General features: G+C 36.5%; 1 pseudogene; it reads left to right on the plus strand.

Annotated features, from left to right (window-relative positions):
- The first annotated feature begins 352 nt into the window (after positions 1-352).
- Positions 353-22,940, plus strand: LOC115290536 (annotated as a pseudogene).
- The last annotated feature ends 3,449 nt before the right edge of the window (positions 22,941-26,389 follow it).

Below are 26,389 nucleotides of genomic sequence, written 5' to 3' on the forward strand. Positions count from 1 at the left end.
TCCTCTTATTTTCACATGGGTAACATGCCCTCCTTGAGAATCACACAGCTGATGCAACTTAAATCAGTAAAATCAGTATTCTTTTAAGGGGGCAAAAAGAAAAATACACTTTTTTTTCCCTTAGTCAAATTCACATTTGGGATTTTCTGTGCTGGTGCTGCTAATAAACTCAAAGAGAAGTTTAAAAAAAAAATCGGAAACAGACTCATAAATACAGAGCACTGGTAGTTTCCAGAGGGGAGGGGGATAAGCGAAGGGGCCTGGGAGGTACAGGCTTCCAGCTCCTGACTAAGTCATAGGGATGAAAGGTACAACAGAGGAGATGTAGTCAGTGATACCACAGTAGCACGATATGGTGACTGACGGCAGCAGCGCTTGTGGTGAGCACAGCATAACACACAGAATTGTGTATCACTGTATTGTACTCCTGAAACTAATACAATGTTGTGTTTAAGCTGTACTTCAATTTAAAAAAAAGATAATTAAGGCGGAAAAAATCACATCTGCAAAATCCTTTCTGCCACACCAAGTAACATATTTATGGTTTTTAGGGGTTAGATATGGACATCTTGGAAAGGGCCATTATTCTGTCTACCACAGCAGTCTTTTTACTATCCACATGAACTTCACCTCTTTGGCTGTTTACTTTGTTTTCTGACAGAATTCATTATCTTACTTTCCCAGATCTCAGAAATATGCATACATTTTATTTATACAATGGTATTTATAATTTTTGAGAACTCTGATTCATCTTTTTTTATATAACTGCAAGGAAACACAATTATATCTCAAGATGCTAATTTTACTTGCTTTAATATTTTTTTATCTACTTTCTGCATTAACTCGTTTCCTGGGGAATTTGTCTATTTATCCTATGAATTACTTTCAGACAACTAATTTTCATTCAATATTAGTAATTAGGTTCCATATTCATGTTTCCAGATCAGGGCCTAGATGAACAGAATTGGTACCTTGAATTTGGCATTCTCATCACACACGCAAGAATCCGTTTCTCTAACCTGGGTACAGATTCTGAAGACAAAAGCCCCAGCCCCATTGAGGCGGTGGGGACCAGTAATTGGGAAGCCTCTTTTTGTAAGGATGTGTGGGGACTTACCTGTCAGTGGCCCACCATGATAACCTAAGTTACTTGGGTGCATGGTGCGGCAACTTTTTGGAATCCCACTGCCCACCTGGGGCCCCCCTCACAGATCATTCACCCTATTCAGGGAGCCATTCTTTCAGCTTTACTCAAGGGGGAACATGCTGCATCAAATTTTGAACTGACGGTGCTTTCAGGGTTCTTCATTCAGTTAAACTTTACTCTTTCTCTGCTTCCAGATCTTCGGTTCCCCTCCAGAATTTTGCTGGGGAAATTCAAATTTTCTTGGTTCCTTCCTTTTTCCATTTTGGGTTGTGGGTTAGTTGGCTTGGAAGAATCTTAGGCAACGATGTGTGCTACCATCTGCCTTACATCCTTCATAAATTCATATATATTCTAATCTGCCAATGGCAACCCCCTATCCTACCCCACCGGGGTTATAATTGTTTTTAATTTGCATATAAAAATAAACAAAATGAACAAATGTAAGTTAGGTAGACAAGTAGTTGATATAATTGTGAGAACTCTAAATAATATAGTTCAATAAAAAGTAAATAGCATAAAAATAGTATGGCTATAATTAATTTTTGAATCTTTGACGAAGAACACTTAGAAAATTCTAGTTAGCAAAGAAAATTAAACATGCAATGTATTGGCAAAATTATGTGCCCTAGGGAAGTAAAATTTATCCTATAAAATTATTCAACCGAATAATCTAAAAGTTAAAACATCATTTTTAAAATAATTGCTCTGATGAATTAGTCAAACACACAGTTTTAGAAATTTTCATTTAAAAATCTAATATGAAATTGGCAAATGTAAAAATTATTATTTTTTGCCAATCTGAAATTCAACACTTTATTTTACATATTTCTTGCATGTATATAATTATAATGAACATTGAGAAATTAGATACTGTAAAATCATTATGTTGATTTTGTTTAATTCTATCCCATCTTCTAAAAGAAGTAAAGAAGTCTAATATTTTTTTTAACTTGATTCTGGAATCCGTCAAAAGAAGTTATTTAATGCTAGAATAAGAAGTAACAATTCTATTTCATGACTGAGTGCTTCTGTGCAATAGTGAGTGTATCCTCAGTCTCATACAAAAATGGTAATGCTTTCCTTTCTCATTAGTCTTTTTGTGAAGCATGGAACACTGATTTTGTGGAATTGGGTATTTGTTTCTAACTGTAAAAAATGACAATCTAAATTCTTTTTTTTTTTTGCTAACTAATTCTAAAATTACCTTCTTGATATAGACATGCAATACTTCTTTTATTTCTAAATGCACATAAGGGATATTAGAATACAATGAGTTCAATTTCATAGCAAAATCTAGTGTCTTTTGGCTCAAGAACGTATTGGTGCCTTGGGGGTCGTAGGTATTCAATACACATTTACTATTGTTAATTCTTTAATTAATCCTTTATGACAGTATGTCTGGTTAAAGTCAAAATTATATTGCAGAATTAAGTGAAAAGATGCATTTTAATGCTTGTAAAAGAGAAACCACTTAGATTGATTAGTCTGACGTGGTGAAAAAAAAGCTATCTGAGTTAAAAACTACATATGACACCTCTCCTCTAGTAGAACAAGAAGGGCTAGAGAAATGTAATGACTACCTTAAAATAATGGACTACTTATTGCAAAAATTAGGACTTTTTAATTACTTTCAAGATTTTGAAACCAGACCTTCTAAGTTCTAATTTTACTTCTACCAGCTGCTATTTTGGTTTATTTATTTTTTTAAGGTTTTTAATTTATTTTTGAGAGACAAAGAGAGGCAGAGCAAGCAGGGGAATATGAGAGAGGGAGACACAGAATCCAAAGCAGGCTCCAGGCTCTGAGCTAGCTGTCAGCACAGAGCCCAATGCAGGGCTCGAACCCACTAACCATGAGATCATGACCTGAGCTGAAGCCTGATGCTAAACTGACTGAGCCACCCAGGTGCCCCTACCAGCTGCTAATTTGTGATCTTAAGTATGTGATTTAACCTCATTATAACTCACATTTCTCTTTTGTAAAACGAAAGTAAACTAATATATAAGAATGTTGCAAAGATGGAGGACATTAATGTTAAATCACTGTGACAATGCTTAAAACATAGTTCAGGAGTGTTATTTTTTTCAAAATTAACATATATGCATAACATTTTTTCAAGTGACTTAACTGATCTTCTACTCATCTGTGACAATACTAGATTATCCTTTAAGTTTTTAATCTTAGTTAATATACAGTGCCATATTAGTTGCAGGTGTATAACACAGTGATTCAACAATTCCACCCAGCACCCCATGCTCATCATGACTACACTCCTTAATCCCCATCACCTACTTAACCTATAACCTGCCCACCTCCACTTCAGTAACCTTTAGTCTATTCTCTATAGTTGAGTCTATTTCTTGGTTGGCCTCTCCCTCTCTTCTTTTTTTCCTTTGCTCATTTGTTTTGCTTCTTAATTTCCACATATGAGTGAATTTACATGGTATATTTCTTTTTCTCACTGACTTATTTCATTTATTTTTATTTGAGATGCATTTAAATATATATTTGCTATCCAAATGTGTAAACTCATGAAGACATTGAGTAATTTATTAAAAAGTCTTTATGTACAATAATAAAATATGTATATTCTGCAAAACTGAGATTTGGAATTTTGACTTTCAGATATGTGAAAGATATATGTATGGTGTAAGTATCAAAGTTTAAGGCAGAAGGGAGAAAAAAAGAAAGTAGAAGACTAAATTATGATCTATAGTGAATCAAAAATACTCAATGTCTCTGATGTTTAGGAGTTAAATTTTATTTTTTTTAATTATTTTCAATGTTTGTTTATTTATTTATTTATTTATTTATTTTTATTTTTGAGAGAGAGAGAGAGAGAGAGAGAGAGACAGTGCATGAACAGTGGAAGGGCAGAGAGAGAGGAGAGAGACACACGGAATCTGAAGCAGGATCCAGTCTCCGAGCTGTCAACACAGAGCCCAACACAGGGCTCGAACACACCATGAGATCATGACCTGTGCTGAAGTCAGACACTTAGGTGAATGAGCCACCCAGGTTCCCCATAGGTTTTAAATTTTACATTGTCACACACTAAGACTTTTGCTACAATATTCATTCCAATGCAATATATTCTCTCATACTTAATTTTTAAAAGCAAATGCTTTGCAAAGAGATTATCAATATTCTCTGGTATTAGTAGAGTCACTCTGGCTTTCTTGTGGTTTCTGTTTGCGTGTGTCAACCCTAAAGATAAACTGCCAGGGAGCTGAGATGGCAGGGAGGACCCAGGGCTTGTCTTGTCCCTCAAACACAGCTGGAGCAACAGCACCTCATTTTGAACATTTAGGAAATCGATCTGAGGATTAAGAAAACAATCTTCATAATTTGAGGGAAATAATTGGTAGGGTTGTTTTTAACAAACAAATAAAAGAACACCTAGTTAAAGGTATAAACATTGCACACAGTAAGCAAAGAGGAACTCTGCAGAGGACTGACCTAGGGGAAAGAGCAGCCAAACCACAATAGCAGAATGCACTCAGCATACACCAGAAATACTTCCTGAAGCATCAGGCTGTGGAGAGTGAACAACCCCTTCTTAATATAGCCTTACTCTCAGGAGCAGAAAACATAACAAGCTTTCATAACACACAAAAGACAGAAACCTTAACAAGATGACAAGATGGAAAAATTCTCCCCTAAAGAAAGATCAAGAAGAAACTATACTCAAGGATTTGTTCGAAACAGATATCAGTAATATATCTGAACAAGAGTTTAGAACAACTGTCATAAGAATACTAGCTGGGCTTGAAAAAAGTATAGAAAACACCAGAGAAATCCTTGCTGTAGAGATGAGAGACCTAAAACTCAGTCATACCAAAATAAAAGTACTATAATTGAGATGCAAAACTTTGGGGTTGTACTCACAATGAGGATAGAAGAAGCAGAGGATTGGATAGGTGATATAAAAAATAAAATTATGGAAAATAATGAAGCTGAAAAGGAGAGGGAAAGAGAACTGCTTGATCACGAATATAGACTTGGGACCTTAGCAATTCTATAAAGTACAATAATATCCATACCATAGGAGTCTCTGAAGAAGAAGAATGGGAAGAAGGTTTATTTGAACACATTATAGCTGAGAACCTCCTTAGTATAGGGAAGGAAACAGGCATTCCAACCAGGAGGCATAGAAAACTCCTAAAAATCAACAAAAAGAGGTCAAAATTATGACATATCATAATAAAACTTGCAAAATACAAACATAAAGAATTCTGAAAGCAGCTACAAGAGTAAACATATAAGCTTCATAGCAGACCTGTCCACAGAAAATTGGCAGGCCAGAAGTGACATGATATATTCAACGTGCAAAATGGGAAAAATAGGCAGCCAAGAATACTTTATCTAGCAATGCTGCCATTCAGAACAGAAGGAAAGATAAAGAATTTTCAAGACAAGCAAAAACTAAAGAAATTCATGAACAATTCTATGAGAATTACTAAAGGGGAGTCTTTGAATGGGAAAGAGAGACCAAAAGTAACAAAGACTAGAAAGGAACATAGACAATCTACAGGAACACTGACTTTACAAGTAACATAATGACACTAACTTCATATATTTCAATAATTATTCTGAATGCAAATGGAATAAATGCTCCAATCAAGAGAAACAGGGTATAGGAATGGATAAAAATAAAACACACACAAGATTGTGTTTTTGACACATACTGCTTACAAGAGACTCATTTTAGACCCAAACACACCTCCAGATTGAAATGGAAGGGGGTAGAAAACCATCTATCATGCTAACAGATGTCAAAAGATAGAGGGCACAAATGAGAAATGGGTGGAGACAGAGAGAGACAGAGATTCCATAAGGGTCACAGAAGGAGGGGGAAGAGAGAGAGAGAGAGAGAGAAAGAGAGAGAGAGAGAGAGAGAGAGAGAGAGACGGAGAGAGGGAGGGAGAGAGAGAGAGTAAGAGAGAAGTAGGGCTCACCTAAAGCAGTGCTTGAGCTCACCCAAAGTGAGGCTTGAGCTCATGAACCATGAGATCATGACCTGAGCCATGGCCCAACACTTAACTGACTGAGCTACTCAGGTGTCCCGAGACAAATTATATTTTAAACCAAAGACTGTACTGAAAGATGAAGAAGGGCATTATATCATAATAAAGATGCCTATCCACAAGAAGATCTAATCATTGTAAATATTTATGCTCCCAACTTGAGAACAGCCAGGTGTATAAATCAATTAATAACAAACCTCAAGAAATTCATTGATAATAATACAGTAACAGTAGGGGACTTTAAGATCCCACTTACAGCAACCGACAGTCTCAAATACACAACAGAACCTTACACCTAAAGGAGCTGGAAAAAGAGGAGCAATTACAATCCAAAACCAGCTGAAGGAGGGAAATAGAGATTAGAGCAAAATTCAATGATATTGAAATCTTTTAAAAATTTAAAAAACTAGGAGTTCAATGAAACTAGGGGCTAGTTCTTTTAAAGAATTAACACTGATAAACTCCTAGCCAAACTTAATGAAAAGAAAAAGGAAAGAAAATGACTCAAATAAAATCACAAATGAAAGAAGAAAGATTACACCGAACACCAAAGAAACACAAACAATTATAAGAGAATACTGTGAGCAATTATATGCCAACAAATTTGGCAACCAGGAAGAAATGGTTAAATTCCTAGAAACATATAAACTACCAAAACTGAAACAGGAAGAAACAGAAAATTTGAACAGTCTCATAACCAGTAAAGAAATTGGATTAGTAGGGGTGCCTGGGTGGCTCAGTCGGTTAAGCCTCCGACTTCGGCTCAGGTCAGATCTCACGCTCATGGGTTCGAGCCCCACGTCAGGCTCTGTGCTGACAGCTAGCTCAGAGCCTGGAGCCTGCTTCCGGTTCTGTGTCTCCTCTCTCTACCCCTCCCCCTCTCATGCTCTGTCTCTCTCTGTATCAAAAATAAATAAAACATTTTAAAAAAGTTTAAAAAAAAAAAGAAATTGGATTAGTAAAAGAAAAAAAAATCTCTCAACGAACAAGAATCCAGGGCTGGATGGATTCCCATGGTAAATGTATCAAACATCTAAAGAAGAACAAATACCTGTTATTTTGAAACAGTTTAAAAAAAGAAGGAAGGAAGAATTCCAAACTCATTCTATGAGGCCAGCATTACCTTGATTCCAAAAAACACCCCTCCAAAACCATTCATGATGATCATACATGCAAAAATTCTCAACAAGATATTAGCAAATCAATTCAACAGTACATTAAAAGACTTATTCACTGGGGCACATGGGTGGCTCAGTCAGTTAAACTTCTGACTTTGGCTCAGGTCATGGTCTCACAGTTTGTGAGTTCCAGCCCCGTGCTGGGCTCTCTGCTGTTCCTGCAGACTCTGCTTCGAATTCTCTGTCTCCCTCTCTCTCTCTCTGTCCCTACCCTCGGCCACTCACACTCTACCTATCTCTCAAAAATAAAAACATAAACAACAAAATTTTTAAAGAATTATTCACCACAATCAAGTGAAATTTATTCCTGGGCTGCAAGGTGGTTTAACATCCACAAATAGATCAACATGATACACCACATTAATAAAAGAAAGAATATGATCCTCTCAATAGATTCAAAAAAGCATTTGACAAAATGTTTGATAAAAATCCTTGATAAAACCCCCAAGAAAGTAGGGCTAGAAGGAACATACTCCACATCATAAAGACCATATATGAAAGAACTATAGCTATTATCATCCTCAGTGGAGAAAAGCTAAAGGGAAAAGGTAAGGAACATCACAGGGGTCCGCTCTCACCAGTGTTGTTCAATCTAGTACTGGGAGGCCTTGCCTGAGCAATCAGACAACAAAAATAAGTGAAAAGCATCCAAATGGCAAGGAAGAAGTAAAACTTTCACTCTTTGGAGAGGCAACGTAACATTCTGTGGAAAATCCAAAAGACTTCCCCCCAAAATTGCTAGAACTAATACCTGAATTCAGTGAAGTTGCAAGATATAAAATCAATGTGCAGAAATATGTTGCATTTTTATAAACCAATAATGAAGCAGCAGGAAGAAAAATTAAGAAACAAATCCCATTTATAATTGCATCAAAACTCTAAAATACCAGGAAAAACCTAATCAAAGTGGTAATAGATATATACTCTGAAAACTATAGAATCCTTATAAAAGAAAATGAAGGAGATACAGAGAAATGGGGGAAAAACACTCTATCCTCATAGACTGGAAGAACAAATGACTGTTAAAATTTCTATACTACCCAAAGCAATTCACACATTCAATGCAATTCCTATCAATTGGAATTGTGGTCCTGGCACAAAAACAGATACTCAGACCAATGAAACAGAATAGGGAACCCACGAGTCTATGGCCAACTAATCTTTGACAAAGTGGGAAAGAATATCCAATGGGAAAAAACAGTCTTTTCAACAAATGGTGCTGGGAAAACTGGACAGCAACACACAGAATAACAAAACTGGACCATTTTCTTACACCATAAAAATAAATTCAAAATGGATGAAAGATCTAAATATGAGACAGGAAACCATTAAAATCCTAGAGATAAATACAGGCAGCAAGCTCCTCAGCTGTAGCAACTTTATACTAGACACATCTCTAGAGGCAAAGGAAACAAAAGCAAACAGAACTACTGGGACTTGATCAAGATAAAAAGCTTCTGAATAGTGAAGAAAACAACAAAATTATAAGACAGACTACAGAATGGGAGAATATAGTTGCAAATGACATATAGGATAAAGGGCTAGTATCCAAAATCTATAAACAAATTATCAAACTCAATACCCCAAAAATATATAATCCAGTTAAGAAATGGGGAGAAGACATGAATAGACATTTCTCTAAAGACGACATCTAGATGGCTAATCACAATATGAGAAAACGCTCAACATCATTTATCTTCAGGAAAATACAAATCAAACCCACAATAAGTACCACCTCACACCTGTCAGAATGGCTAAAAATAACAACTCAATAAACAACAAATGTTGGCGGGGATGCTGAGAAAGGGGAACCCTCTTACACTGTTAGTGGTAATGCAAACTGATGCAGCCCCTCTGGAAAATAGTGTGGAGGTCCCTCAGAAAGTTAAATATAAAGCTACCCTATGACCCAGCAATTGCACTACTAGGTATTCACCCAAAGGACACAAAAATACTGATTGGAAGGGGTACATGCAACCTGATATTTATAGCTATTAACAATAGCCAAAGATATGGAAAAAGCATAAATTTCCATTGACTAATGAATGAATAAAGTAGAATTGGTGTATATATATATGACAAAAATACTGCTTGGCAATCAAAAACAAATCTTGGGGTGCCTGGGTGGCTCAGTTGGTAAAGCAACTGATTTCGGATCAGGTCATGATCTCGCATTTTGTGAGTTTGAGCCCCACTTGTGTGACAGAGTGTGCCTGCTTCAGAGTCTGCGTCTCCCTCTCTCTCTGCCCCTCCCCTGCTGTGCTTTGTCTCTAAAAAATAAACATTAAAACAAATTTTAATAAAAAAAGAATAAAATTTTGCTATTTGCCACTACATGGATGGAACTAGAGTGTATTATGCTAAAAGATATAAATCAGTCAAAGAAAGACAAATACCATATGATTTCACTCATATGTGGAATTTAAGAAACAAAACAGAGGGAAAGAAAGGGAAGGGAAAATAAAAAAAGATAAAAACAGGGAGGCAAACCATAAGTGACTTTAACTACAGAGAACTGAGGGTTGTTGGTGTGGAGCTGTGCAGGGGATGGGCAAAATGGGTGCTGGGGATTAAGGTGGGCACTTGTGATGAGCACTGAGCATTGTATATAATTGATGAAACACTAAATTCTACTCCTGAAAGCAATCTTACACTGTATGTTAATTAAATTTAATTTAAATAAAATATTGGATGAAAATAATAAACTGCCAGTTATTTTACCAGAAAAAAATGGGCTTATTTGAGAATAGCAGAGAATAGCAATTTTGGACAAGTAAGCTACAACAAAATTATAGGCAAGTCTGGAAAACAAAGACGACAAACCCACTTATAGAGAAAAAGGAGACACTGGAAAGGGAGTTATAAAGTGGAATTTAAAGTACAGTGTGTTTTCATTGGTTGGGCACTGCTGGGGAGGAGGAAACCTTTCTTCCTTGTGGGGGGCTGGTAACGTAGTAGCTAAGGAGTATGGACCGGCAAGGGGCGCTTCTTCCTGTTGGATCTGCAACTAACAAGGAGTAGTAGAATGTGAGCGCCTTCCTGCTAACCTCTTAACTCCATTCTAAAGGAGGTTTCCCTTTATTAATTTTCACACATGATATATATTTATATATTTTCAATTTAAACCTAAATGCATATTTGAATTTAAAGTGTGTGTCCTGTGGAGAGCCTATAGTTGGATCTTATAGTTTGGTCTATTCAGTCTGAAAATCTGCCTTTAAAATTAGATTCATTCATTCAAAATTTAATTTCTATTGATAGAGTTGTATATGTCTGCCATATATTCTAACAGCTATTATTTTATATAATTGTAGGTCATTTACTAAAGCTTATATAAAAATTGAGAGCAGGTTCTTATAGTTTATTATATTAACCTGCTTATGTATTAGTTTTTTATCTGTTTCATTTGTTTCTGTGGATTTGAATTATCATCTGGTATCATTTCCTCATTCCAATACCCCTTTGCACCTACCTATGTCTTTTGTGCTACTGTTGTCAAATATATTTCTGTATATTGTAGATACAACAAAATAATTATATACACATTGCTGCACATAATTGCTTTTTAAAAATAAGTCAAAGAGGGAAGAGGAAACATTATGCATATTACACTTTATTTTAAATTACATAATTACTTTTACTGGTGTTCGCTGTTTGGTATGGATTTGAATTCCCCTCTGTGTTTATTTCTTCAGCCTGAAAAGTTTCCTTTAACATTTACTTTAAGGGACTCTGGAGTTCACTAATTTTGCTATTGTTTGCTTGTTCATTTGTTTAGTAAATTGGCTGGACTATTTTTGTGGCATCTGTCTCTTCTGTCTTGTAAAGCTTCTGATGTTGCTTCTCAGTGGACACAGGCCTGAACATACCCAAAGTCCTCTGTGTCGATAATGGTTTTAACTGAGCTTTATTTGAAAGTCTCATTCCCTAATCTCTGCTAGGCTGTCTGCCTGTGTTGGCATCACACTCAGCTCTAGGCTCCACTAACTGCTGGCTGACTTCTATTGTTTTTGATAATAATTTAGAGCATAAATTATTACAGTCTGATCCAACTCCACTTGGGCCTCTTTGCAGAAAGTATTTTTGAAGCTTTCTTTGACAGGTTCTTTTTTTCCCTTCCTCACTCCAGTAAGGATTATCTTAGCTGTGTTTACCTTGATATTTTTGGTAAATTAAGTTGATCGAAAGCATAGCTTATTCTCATGAAGATATCAACATTCCTTAATTGCTCACCATTAAAATTTATCTTGTTTTTAAGAGGTCCTAGGCTAAAACCACCCCACACTCTGTTCAAAATAAAGTCAGATTTTTAGAGAAGAGAACTTTGGTCCTCTTTGTTCTGATGGCCTACATCTTTCACTGGGGGAAGTTCTGAGCCACTGCTCTAGCGACAGGGTTAGGGACACATGACTGCTTCTCTTATAATGACATACCTGGGATAGGAGCCATTCCTTTTAACGCTTACTTTAAAGCACCTCTGGGGCTCACAGTTTCGCTATTGTTTACTTGTTCATTTGTTTAGTGAATTGGCTGGACTATTTTTGTGGCATCTGTCTCTTCTGATGTTGCTTCTCGGTGGATACGGGCCTGAACATACCCAATGTCCTCTGTGATAATAGCCTCTCCTCTTCTCAGCTTGACCCCTCTCCTCGGTTGTGGTACACTCATCCTACACCCATCCTACAAATGACCTGGAGAGAGGGCAATTAGAGAAGTCCTGTCATTCTTCCGCCATGGTGTACAGTGAGTGTCAGGCTTCTGCATTGGAGCAAGTTGAAGAAGGAGCCCTCTTCACTTTTCCTGGGATTTGGCTGAAGCAACAAGGAGCTGGGAGTGATGGGAAATGCTCCCTACTTCTAGGGAGATTTCATAGCCTTTAACGGAGGGTGGGCATAAAGGCAAGGAACAGACCACGGCTCAGATCCTGTGGTATTTCCTTTTTGTCCATGACAGTTAGTAGATTTTCTTGAATAAATGTTTCTTTATTTGCTTTGAGTCCTCAGAATAATTTTCAAAGATTTTAATTTTTTTACATAAGTTTCTTCAGTTGTGTTTATTCTACTGATAAATGATTACAATGACCTCCTCACAGCACCATCAGAAACTGGAATGTGATTTGTATATAACTAATGCTAGTCATCAGATAAAAGCATAACATGAAACAAAGACCAATAAAAAAATGCAGATAATTCTAGGCAAACTCATTAGAAAATAAGCAAATAAACAAACTAAATCTTTTTTCTGACCTACAAGATATATTACCTTCATAAGTGATAGCATAATCCTGAAAACTGTTTTTGTGACTCACAATGACAGTAAGAGGACTGAAAGCCTCTTCTTTTAAGGTTTTATGCTCTCCATTTTCCCTTTACTTACACTACATACAGCAGGACTAAGTCTCTTCTGTTAGTCATTTAAAATCTTGTTGCCATAGTTACTGATATTAAAGCACACACACACACAAGAATCAGACCTGGAACTTTGTCTAAGATAAGAAAATACATTAAACTCAAAATAAAAGGAAAATCACTATAATGAAGGATACTTATATAGAACAGTCTTCCCCTCTGACATTGTACTATATTTCTTCCTCGAGAAGGTACATGGTTGAACTATGTAGTACCCCCAACCAAAAGGTTGCAAGATTTGAAGAAATTTTAAATGTTTTCTTAAGTCATTTTTAGAAACCAAAAACGGCATGATGTGTACAAATGCACTGTGTATAAGGTAAATGATGAAGACATGAGGAATATATTGCATGGTAATGTGAAATTTATGTACCCCGAACACAAATTACAATATGTTATTTTACTCATTAATATATAAAATAATATTCTGATGATTACTTTTGTTAGTAATCACATTTATTTGTTAACTCAATGGTATACAATTTACATTGCATCAAAGACAAATAAAATAAAATATACAAACAGCATTTTATATGCTAGATTCCCATATGAAATTTTGCACAGTATGACAGTCCACTCCATAAGGTCATTTTGAATTAAATGAAAAGGTAATAGCTGACCTGACATGGGATTTGATGCCACTCTTAACAGTATGCCACATATTATATTGCCATCGCTGCGTCATTTAAAGGGTTTTAAATTGCTCTCTTTTCATTTTTATTTTGTCAAAAGAGCATACAGACTACAAATGGATTTTAATAAACAACCTGAGCACTTTTACTTTTTTATATAACCAATTCCACAGTAATAAGCCACATCAGAGAACACATAAAGGTTTTGTAGTTGAATCAGCCCACTTAATTCCCTTCCACATGAATTCCACACATTAAGTATAAAAGGCTTGAGTTTATCATATTTTCTATACACTGGTAATTCATCAAGATCTTAATAAATATAGATATCACACACCAACACACACACACACACACACATATGTACATAGGAGTGTGGTGCCAAATTTGGGAGACCAGAGAGAATATTTTATCATTGACTCTCACTACTCTCTGGTTCTTTTTATACATAATATTTATTATGTGGCTTAAATGCTGATTCATTTGTCCTAGGAAATTTGGAAATTTGAGCAATTTAGCATGCTTACGATTTAGGACCAAAAACTAATAATTGAAGAATCAAGAAAACCACTTTAAAATTTCAGATTTTTTGGACCTAGCACTGACTTATTTTTAACAATACTCAATTTTAGATCTTCTGCCCCTCCTGCTCTACTAAATCACTTTCTCAAGTCCGCTGGTTATCAATAGAAATACAAGGGCTTCAACTAATTCATGAGACACTTTTGATTTTCTCCTGCCCATCCCCTGCCGCACACACTTAAACGTGGGAAACCACCAAACCTCACCAACAGTACTCTCCACACGGGTTCTCATACCAAGACTTTTAGATTCTTTTCCTCTCCCTTTCCCTCTTCTTCTCCAATAAATCACCAATTGCTTGATTCCATCCCTGAAATATTTTTTTTTCAAAACTATCTATCATTGATCTAGAGAGCCATGACACTAGTAAGAGCCAATATTTTCTCACACTTAGGCCTCAGCCACTATGGAAAACAATATATAGAATATATAGTGTTTTCAAAAAAAACTAGAACTACCATAAGATCCAGCCATTCCACTTGTAAGTATATACCCTAAGGAAACAAAAGCAAGGTATCTAAGAGATATTTGCACTCACATGTTTTTCAGCATTATTCACAGCAGCCAAGATGTGGAAACAACCTAAGTGTCCATCAGTGGAAGAAAGGATAAAAAGGATTACACACACACACACACACACACACACACACACAGGTACAATCTTTTTCAACCATGAGAAAGGACATTCTGCCATTTGTGACAACATAGATGGACACTGAGGGTGTTAGATTAAATTAGATAATTCAGATAGAGAAAATCAAATACCACATGGTATCACTTATATGTGAAAAAAAAAACTACACTAAAAACAAACAAGCAAGCAAACAAAAAACCCCCCATAAAAACAGAGGATAAAATAGTGGTTACCACAGGTGGGAGGTGGGGAGATAGGAGAGATGCTAAGGATTAGTGCTTGCTACTTGGAGATAAGTAAGTCCTGCAGACACGCAGTGTAGTGGGTATAGATAACAATATTGCATTATAAACATCAAACTTGCTAAGAGACTTGATCTTAATTACTCCCATCACAAAATAAAATAATTATGTGACCTGATAGAGGTGCTGCAATCATACTGCGTCAAATGTATCAAATCAACATGTAAGTTTAAATCACTTTAAACTTACAAGATGTTACATGGCAAACATATTAAAAAACAAAAACACCTCTGTAGCATTCTGTTAACTCATCTGCTCAGCTCTCTCTTGAAAATATTCATTTCATTGATCGCTAAATAGCAGGTATATTTTTTAAATATTATTTGGATAATGACAATTTCCTACTTAGAACTTTACAATGGCTCTTCTCTTAGACAATAAAACCTTGCAGGAACTGGCTAATGGATTTCATATCCAAACTTACTTCACTCTGCTTACATAGCCAGCTACTTTTATTTCCTAACAAATACAGGATTTTTCATGTCCCCAGGATTGCAACATGTCTGTCAAGCATGTTTTCTCCTCTTCTTTTCATGGGTTAATCACGCCTCCTCTTTAGTCCTTAAAATCACTTTCCCAGAAATTCTTCCATTAACCCCACGTTAAGGTAAATCACCTTGTCATAGCTAAAATCTAAGGACATTTCTTCTAACATAAAGCCTTGTTTGCTGTTTTAAAAGACTCCCAACTTTTGAAGCCAGGACTAAGTCTCTTCTGTTAGTCATTTAATCCCTAGCAACCAAGCTAACTACCTGGCAATGAATAAAATTCACTGGTGTTTGTAGAATAACTGAGTCAATCAATCAATTAATCACAGTTTAGTGGGGGATACAAATGGTATTAGAAATGAAATAAAATTTTACAAAATGGAAATATATAGAACGTTCTTACAATGCCCACCCATCAAAATTATAATTATTTAAAAACTGTTTTCATTTAACCTATTTTTCTGAGAGCACAATGTTGAATACACGTAACAAGAGATACAAAGCTCTTTTGTTAGATTTCATGAGAAACAGGTGAACAGATATTAGGACAAAAAACGTAGAGCAAGCCAAATAACCTCCATCCCACCACTATCAACCTCATGGATATTTCGTTCTGAAGAACCTCTAGAGGTTCTGGGATAAAGAAGTATAAGCAGTGTTGACAACTTAATTGGAATTTCAAACAGAGCAAATCAATTCAGTGAGCGCTTTATTGAACACCTGGATAAGCAAAGCCCTGTGATCATACGTGTGGAGGCAGAAAAGGGATAAAGCACACATACAGCTGATTGTCAAGGCGGCTGTAATGGGGTTCTCTGATTCAATCAACCGTGCTTCTCATTGTGGCTCCTTTTTACCACATGTTGATTCTCTTGGAACTTCCTCCATCATTGGTATACTTGACTATATCGTTTTAAATACTCCTAGGAGACGTCACTGTGGAGTGATGGAGGGAGAGTATAGGAGAATCCACTTAGTCCTGGGGCTCTCACATGCAAGGTTTGTGATTTCTAAATTGAATTTTTAAATGTTTATTTATTTATTTCTGAGAGAGCAAAAGCATAATGTGAGCAAGGCAGGGGTAGAGGGAAAGAGGGAGGGAGAGAGGGAATCATAACAAGCAGTCTCCATGAACAGCATGGAGTTCAGTGTGGGGCTTGGTCCCCTGACAGTGAGATAATGATCTGAGCCAAACTGAAGAGTTGGAGGCTCAACTGACTTAGCCACCCAGACACTCCTCTGGATTAAATTTTCTTTTGTTTTTAATTTATTTTTTATGTTTTTTAAATTTATTTTTGAGAGACAGAGACAGCACAAGCAGGGGAGGGTCAGAGAGAGAGGGAGACACAGAATCTGAAGCAGCCTCCAAGACCTGAGCTAGCCGTCAGCACAGAGCCCAATGCGGGGCTCGAACCCTCGAACTGTGAGATCATGACCTGAGCCGAAGCTGGACACTTAACTGACTGAGCCACCCAGGTGCCCCAAATTAAATTATCTTAATGTACACAATGAAGAATACTACTTATATTTAAGGTCACACTTAGCAACATAATCCAAAGTTTTTGGGTTTTTTTTTTTTTCATGCTGTTGCTTCATATAAGCCATGTAAGAATCTCTGGCTATTCAATCCTAACAACTTGTCCCTAAGATTGTGCCTAAAATTTAGACAGCTGAGAGATGGAGAATGGAGCATTATGCAGTGTCCTCTTCCAACCTAAATCCCCCGGGTTTTCACTAGTCCTGAAGCACTGTACACACTGGAACCGTGTGAAGATGAAACAGGAAAGTAAACTACATTTTTACTTATTTTGGGAGACACACCTCTATTCTTTTACATTTTATATTTCACTTCTTTTGAGTTCTAAGCAAGGCGCATGTTCTAGAAGAGTTCTTGCCCTGAATAATTAATTCATTTCCAGTTCCCTGTCATACTTTTTCATGGATGCTTGTTGATGAAGCTAATTTTGATTAGGCAGTTGAAACAAGATATTATTTGCTTCTACTCTCAGAAATTTTATTATCCTCTTCTCCAAATATGTGGTAATTTGTGTGCAGTATATTTCTCAGCCTTTCAGGTTTTTCTCTAGATTCTGTAAGTATTATTTATATTTTATAATATTTGTTTTATTTTTTCTCAGAGTTGTTTACACAAGGTTATTCCTTTGCTCTTTAAAATAATAAAAATGCTAATTATGGCAATACCTCCTATTTAAGAAGTGGATGGAATCTCTCCAGAATAACTATGTTTTTAGCATACATAAACTTATTGAATATCACAATGAATTTTTTATTAAGTGCAAATTCCTATTTTACAAAGGGATAAAAAGACACTCAGAAAAATTAAGAACATTGTCTAAAAATACAGAGCTAGTAAATAGTAGTGGGTTAAATCCAATAAATATAATTTCAGTGACTGGGATATGAATTATGATGACATGAGTACATTATCACTGTTACTTAGAGAAATTGTTCTTACAGTTTTTATAGTGAGAATACTCTCAGATGATGTAATCAATTACATTTATGAAGTTTCAGTAATGTGTGTTCAACAAAACTACAATTAAAGTGACTTGTTAGCCTTAGGGAAGTGATTTTCTTAAGAAAACAACCAACTTAAGTGATGAGGGTAGACCAAAGGGCAATTACAGATTAAGAAGGCTTGACTGGAATATTTTCTACCTTCGGCCCAGTGCTCTTCCCCTGACTTCATAAAACACAATCTGTCATAATTGTTTGGTTACTTTTTTCTTTTCACTATTCACCACTCTCTGTACATAACCAGACTCCCTGAAAATTTTCCTTTACTAGACTATTTTCACTACTCCCATTCTTAAAAGTTGTTCTCTTCTTCTCCTAAAATTCCTATGATGCAGATATTGCTCCTCATTTTAATAATATTTATACCTAATTTTTGAGGAGTGAATAGTATTTCACATGGCATGTAGGTCAACAGATGTGTATTGTATTGAGATGAATAATTATTTTATAATCAACTATTATCTACTTAACTAAGGCATTTTAAGCATGTTTGCTCCCAATTGGTTTTGACTTTTGTACTAAACATTTAAATAATAATGCATTATAATAAATCACTCCAAACTTAAAAAAAAACTTGATCTCAGTTCAGAACCATATTAAAAGATAAAATAGTACTAATAACTATTAGTGTGTTCATGTTAAACACTGGTTTGCTGAATTATATTAATTGTAACAAAATATTCAATCTTTGAAGGATTAATAATTTAAGGCAATTTTAAGGGTGAAGTTAATATACTTTTAATAATTTATTCATTTATGAGAGAATTTGAGGGATTGGCATTGGCAACCCCAGATGGATTTTTGGCCAATCCCTACCTCCAATCAACTGCCTTTTTTGTTGTTCCTGTTCATGTCGTCTCTCCCATTTCAGTAACATCTGCAAGTAGAGACCCTGACAGGTAAAAACAGTGACAGCTTTTAAATCTCCTTTTCCCTGAATTACTTTTCAAGGGTGTTGAATAGTGAATAGCCCTGATAGAAAGTGTTTCCTTCCAGAGCTGAAGGCAGAATTGTCTGCTGTTGAGTTTAATAAAGATAAGGTCTCCCCTTGTGGAATAGACTGGGCAGGTTTGCTTGCAGCTAACTATAAAAGACTAAAGTTTCATAATCTTGAACTTTCCTTCTGGGACACATATCCCCTGTGGGTGTATTGCATCATGTGCTGGGAAGGTGGGTTGGGAGATATGAAGAGAAACGGTTATGATTATTATTATTCTTGCTGTATCTGAATGACAAAGTCCTTTTTCTCCGATACAGATGTCTCATGTTTAATGTCAGCAGACATAAGACTGTGGTAGGCTAACTTGCGACTCTGCAATTAGGGTACATTTCAGATCCTTCATCATTCGTGACATCATTCTGTTTAGTAATCAATCCCCCGACTATCACAAAGCCTAGAGGATGGCTACACCTGCAACTTCCATCTGTGCTTCCTCTACTTCAGTTTTCTGTATATGTAACACTCCAACTAGCATGGAAAGTTATCTATTTCTGTTACATTATAAAGAAATTAATTAGCAATGGTGGAAGAACAATGAAGTTAATAATTCATACAATTAAAGAAAACCATGCTAAATTTAAACTGAGAAGTTGGTATTACACAATTGATATATTCCTTTTTATATTTTAAATGCAGGACTTTTTCAAATAAATTATCTTAAAAAATTTTTTTTTGTTTTTTATTTATTTTTGAGAGGCAGAGAGAGGCAGTGCGAGCAGGGGAGGGGCAGAGAGAGAGGGAGATGGAGAATCCGGAGACAGGCTCCAGGCTCTGAGCTGGCTGTCAGCACAGAGCCTGATGCAGGGCTTGAACCCATGAACCGTGAGATCATGACCTGAGCTGGAGCTGGATGCCAAACCGACTGAGCCCCCCAGGCACCCCTCAAATAAGTTATCTTAATCTATAGTAATGATTTTTAAATCTTCTATATTTGCCAAAGTACCTCTGTAATACTTACAGGTATAGTATTACAAGTATACATTAAAATATAGTTATAATACTTAAAGGTACAAGTTTTCAAAGTGAAAATCTAAGCAGACTACAGAGAACAAATTATTCACTTACATACCATTCACCATTATTTCCACTAAAATGGCAGATACACTGGGGGTAGAAATAATTTGCTCCTATTTACATTACAAAAGCCTTCAAAGTTTCTTTCAATTGGATTCATACAGAAAAATATGGAAGGAAAACATAAAGATCCATTTCCATGGCACTCTTTGTGCAATGTGTCATAAAAGAAAGAAGAGAATGTGACAGAACTCCATTACACTTTTAAATTCGGTGTTAGCAGAAGTAAGCTAATCCAGTGAATGAGTTGCTGCCCCGCCCCCCCCCTTTTAGAAAAAGCATTTGCAGTCACTTGATCTACTCTTAGTAGTAGTGGACACATGACATTCAACTGGTAAAACAAATGTTTCTCTCTGATACAATAGTTACTTGGAGAGACTGTTACCTATTAGGCTATCCAGCTTGACTCTGTGGCAAGTAGCCTGAAACAGATGGTCAGATATTGCTACAGCCTCAATGTGAACATATGTTAAACTATGTTTCTAATTCCCTTTTGTTATTTTCATTGATGTGCTTTCTACCCTCTTGCATTCCTGTGTTTTACAAATGCTCTGAATGCTGACTCTTCTTGCTCACGAGGTTCAATTATACTATAATTATAGTGAACCAGTGTGATTTTCTGTGAAATATCTTGCTAAAGGTCAAATACAAAAAATTAATGGCAAAGTTGGGCCTAAAATACACACATTTCTGTCTTTATTAAGTCCATATGTTTAATAGATTAGAGTCTGTTAACATAATCCTAATATTTAAAAGGCCATAATTTGAAATTTGAAAGACTATGGTCAATCATTCATTTCCTTATTCTATCATGAATTTATTGAAAAGAAACTGAACCTGGCCTGAGTATAAAGAAATACAGAATATAGAAAAATGTGGCTGCTTTCATGATCTTAAGTCAAGACAAATAAAAATGTGATATGTGAGAGTTAAACAGGGCATTTCCATCAGATCCTTTAAATCCAAGTTAAAACTCTGACTTTCACCTGAAAGCAAATAGAGAGTAAAAAGAAGAATGTAAGCAGATGTTTATTTTTAAAATACTTTCACTGCTATGTCAAAAATGGATATTTTTCATACAGCTGGTATAGGAATTCATTTGAAAATTGACAGCATTTTAAACTGAGGTATAAACAGTAGTTATAAAACAGATTCCAGACTTATTTAAAAGTAGAATAAAATAAATTTAACTTTTAAAAATCAGATGGTAGATTCATGAGAGAGTGGGAGATGCTAAGAATGACTGAATCTGAAACATTATTATGGGGAACTGGTTTTGAAAAGTGTCATCTCATAAACTAAAGTTTAACAGACAGAATGAATTTGCAGGGGGTGGGGATAATGAGTTTAATTTTGTTTATATTGGTTATTGTAGTTCTTGAGAAGTGTCATATGTAGATATAAAAAGAGAATTTTGAAACATGGATGTGAATTTCAGTAGGCATCATAGGTGTGTAATTTGAATTTTAGTTTTTCAGTAAATTGATGAGAAATGATAGGGATGAATAAGTCAGCCCACAGCATGTATATGAGGTATTGATTACTGTATAACAAATTACCTCAAAGTTTAGTGGCCTAACACATTTATTATTTCACAATTTTTGTGGATTAGGAATGTGAAATGACTTAGCTGATGCATATAGTTCTGCATGTCGCACAAGCATACATTTTTCTCAGGTCTCCACTGGGAAGGATTGACTTCCTAACTCACTCATGTGGGTGTTGGCAGGATCCAGCTATTCATGCACTGTTGAACCAAATCCTCAGTTCTTCATGAGAGGTTGCCTCTCAGTTTCTTGACACATTTTCCTCTCTCTGCCGTTTCTCACAACATGGCAGCTGCTTCATCGAAGTGGTCAAGTGAGATGGCAACAGAGACTGCCAGCAAGAGAGAAATCCACTTGGTCATGATATATGATCTTTCCACTGTGTTGTTGAATATGATTTGTATATATTTTATTAAGGATTTTTACATCTCTGTTCATCAGAGGTACTGGCCTATGGTTTTCTTTTCTTGTTATGTCTTTTTCAAGCTTTGGTTTCAAGATAATGCTGGCATCATAAAATCAGTTTGAGAGGAGCCCTTCCTCTTGGGATTTTTGGAATAGTTCGTGCAGTATTGTTATTATTTCTTTAAAGTTTAGTAGAAATCACCAGGGAAGTCTTTTGGTGTTGTAATTTCCTTTGTTTCAGGTATTTAATTACAAATCCAATCTCCTTACTCACTATTGGTCTGTTCAGAATCCCATTTAAAAAAGCACCAAATCAGCTCTGCACCCTGGTCCCAGAGCCTGGCTGTGAGCAGCTGCACTCCTGGCCAGCACCCTGGCAGCTGCGGCCCCAAGCACGAATGCCTTCCCCAGGGACCTGCTGTCTGGGGAGGAGCCTGTGAGCCTGGGTTCCTGGGGCCCAAGATGCTGCTGACCAAAAATGCGGTGTCACTCTGAGGCAGGACTATCTAGGACTACACTCAGATCAACAGCGGCAGAAGTGCCTCTGACAGGGCCCTGGTCATTCTTGGCTTCCCATGCAACTGGTGCTGGCATCAGTTCCTCAAACTTTAGGAAAGGTTCAAGTCCAAACTCATGCTTTTTGAAAAATGTGAGGTAAATGGGGCACGAGAGCACCCCTCTTCACTCTCCTACGGGAGGGACTGCCTGCCCCCAGTGATGACGCCACTGCAGTCATGACCACCTCAAGTTCATCACCTGGTCTCCAGTGTGACGCAACTACCTCACCTAGAACCTGGAGAAGTTCCAGGTGGGCCCAGATGGTCTGCCTGTGCACAGTACAGCCACCGCCTTCCCGCCGCCAACAACAAGCCCGACACTGAAGCCCTGCTGTCTCAGGGGCCCAGCTGTGCCCAGGGAGCCCTCTATCCCTGGTGCTTGCAGTCACAGCGCTTTTCCCTGAGAGGGTTTCATCCATGAATGTGTTTATTTGAAATAAGCATGAAGGAACACCCGATGTCCAGGAAATCCCCTTGAGATGGGCGCTTCTTGTCCATCCCAGCTCCCCACTCCTCAAACCAAGGTTCCTCGCTAATAACGTGTTGGGTGTCAGGAAAAAAAAAAAAAAAGGAATACAATACTTAGGTAACCTTAACCAAGGAGTAACCAAGGAGGTGAAGAAAACCTCTAAACTTGAAACTAAAAAGCACCAGTAAACAAAAAACAAAAATACTTAAAGAGACACAATAAATGGGAAGCTTTCCTGTATTTATGGACTGGCAGACTTAATGTTATTATATCCAAATTAACCAAGGCAATCTATAGAGTCAATGCTATGCTGATCAAAATCCCAATGGCATTTTTCAAGGGCAGTCCTAAAATTGCTATGGAATCCAAAAGACCCCCAAGTAGCCAAAGAAATCCTGAGAAAAAGCTGGAGGCATCACATTCCTGATTTCAAAATATATTACAAAACTACAGTAATTTTTAAATGTGTGGTACAGGCAGAGATAAACATATACATCAATGGAACAGAAGAGTCCAGCAATAGCCAATACATATACAGTCACCTGATCTTTGACATAGCTGCCAAGAAATAAAAAGATAGTTTCTACAACCTATATTCTTGGCTAAACTGGACATTCACACACACAAAAATGAAACCAGACCCTTATTTACACCATAAACAAAACTATAAATTCAATATGAAGATTAACATGTAAGATCTGAAACTGTAAAACTCCTAGAAAGAAACAGAAGGGAAAAACTTCTTGACATTGGTCTTGGCAATGATTTCTTAGATATGGCACCAAAATGTTAGGTAGAAGCTGGATGTGAACAGTGGAAGGAAAACCCCAGGAAGAATCTCCAGTCCTTGAATATGAATGAGACAGAAGGGGAGGCAAGGACAGTGATGGGAAAACAAACAAACAAACAAACAAACAAAGCTGCACACACTAAGCCCAGGAGCTCAACATCCTGATCTTGTATCTTCCAAGACCTTGTGCCTGATAATTCAATAGCTACAGGGACAGAACAAGTGTTCTCTTCTCCCTCTGCTCCAGGATAACCCCTACACTCATTATAATGCATTTGTATTGTGGACACAGCCCCCCCACTCCCTCCCCTTAAAGGGCATAAAACATAAAATGATTAGTTCCATATAGATTGTAAATTTAAAAACTGGTTATAATGACATTCTTGTTTCAAAGATTTAATAGAATGTTTTATCCAGTATTTATATTTCATATTAGATGAGGTTATCAAGTAAGATATAATAAACAAATACTATGTGGTAAGAAGGCTTTCATGATGTGTACAAACAAAAAATGTAAACAATAAAAATTTATGCTAAAAAGGAACCAATAAATCAATTTAATAGTGTAAGTCAAACCTAACAAATATAATGACACTATGAAATCTCATTTATGTAATTCATTATAAATGCATTCGATGACTATATTGGTGATTAGTCAAATCCATAAAAAATATGAAAAGGAAAGAAAAATAGGCAAATGGAGCACACTCCCAAGAAAGCAGCTCTCAGGAGACAGTAATTTTATATTATGTTCCATTTCGTTTAATTATTTTAATATAATCAAAATGATTTCAAGTATAAGGGAAGTTTTACATGAATCAACTCAGAGAAAAGTCACTCAGTTCAGTTACTGCCTAAAGTAATTATTCTATAGAATAATCCATCTATGATTTGGTATTCAAATTATTTTACTATTATTTGAGTTATATTTTAAGGGCAATATGCATTACAAAGATCATTTTGGTTATGTAATATCTAACTATTCTCAGATGCTTAAAGACATTAAGAAAACACTGAATTGGCCTTTAATAAACACTGGATTTAACATTAATTTTAAAAAATATTTGTGACAGGCTAATAAAATGGTTTTACCTGTGAATAATAATTAAAAAAATTACTAGGACAGTTTGAAACCCTTCAGTGACCTGCCCAGATACTTCAAGCCTGGCTTAGTTGTGCCTTGCCAACATCAACATCTCTTTGCCTGGAGGCGTTCCCCAAAGCCTTAAGTACTTGCTCACACGCACTGTACACAGGTAGTAGTGTTAAAAAAAAATTCACACCTTCAAGAGCATCTCAATTTATGTCTGATAGTTTTTATGTACATACACTAGCTTCCTTAAAACAATTTTGAGACATGTGTTTTTATACCATTTTCCAGAATTTCCCCCTTGAATTAAGTTCCAGACACTCAAGCTAGTAACAGGATGGAGAGAGTGTCCTCTCCTTACTAACTTCTCCACGCCCACACTCAAGTTCCCTGCACCCTCCCTCTTCAAATAACTACTTCCACTCAGTTTCTTTGCTCTGGACCTGATTCTGGGAGAAGCCACATCTATACACAAATAATGTAAGTATAATTATCCTCAATCATACAACTTTCAATAATAAAGAACCTATATTAAGCAGCTCTGGGTTGCATATGAATATATTTTGACAAAAGGCAAAGTTTGATGAGTGGGACATGTCATAACTATATAGAATAACACTGATATAAAAAGTGGAAGCCATCGGATAAAAACATGTTCGGTTCCATGAACAGGTGGCATTCCTCACTCTGTGTAAATTCAATCTTCACTCATGCTACAGAGCCTATGTTCCCTTCTCATCTCTAAAGCCTCCAGGTTCACTCTATTCCACACATTCTCTGATTTATTTCTATGGCATCAGTTATCACTTACTGGCTTTCATGTGTCTATTTCCAGTCCCTAGATCTTGCTCAATATTCATATCCATATAGGAAATTCCTAAAAACCAGACATGTCCAATTAGATATTTCAAAAGCACCTCAAATTCAAAATGTCCAGGGGCGCCTGGGTGGCTCAGTCGGTTAAGCGTCTGACTTCTCTCAGTTTGTGGGTTCAAGCCCCGTGTCAGGATCTGTGCTGACAGCTAGCTCAGAGCCTGGAGCCTGCTTCAGATTCTGTGTCTCCTCTCTCTCTGCCCCCCCCCCACTCAGGCTCTGTTTCTCTCTGTCTCAATAATAAATAAATAATTTTAAAAATTTTCAAAATGTCCAATACTCCAATCATTACTCACAATTCACACCACGGGCCCTGTTTCTTCTCCTGTGCATAACATCAAGTTTTCCAAACAAGAAACTTAAGTTGTATTATTGGGATGAGTCTCTTCCTTACCTCCATCTCCAACCAATTCAAATATGTAATTCTAGGGGTGCCTGGGTGGCTCAGTCAGTTAAGCATCTGACTTCGGCTCAGGTCATGATCTCAAGCTCATGGGTTTGAGCCCTGCATGAGACCGTGTGCTGACAGCGCAGAATCTGGAACCTGGTTCAGATTCTGTGTCACCCTGTCTCTCTCTGCCCAGCCCCGACTCATTCATTTCTCTCTCTCTCTCTCTCTCTCTCTCAAGATTAAACATTAAAAAAAAA

This window comes from Suricata suricatta, chromosome 4 (assembly GCF_006229205.1).
Source record: "Suricata suricatta isolate VVHF042 chromosome 4, meerkat_22Aug2017_6uvM2_HiC, whole genome shotgun sequence".
Classification (NCBI taxonomy): Eukaryota; Metazoa; Chordata; class Mammalia; order Carnivora; family Herpestidae; genus Suricata; species Suricata suricatta.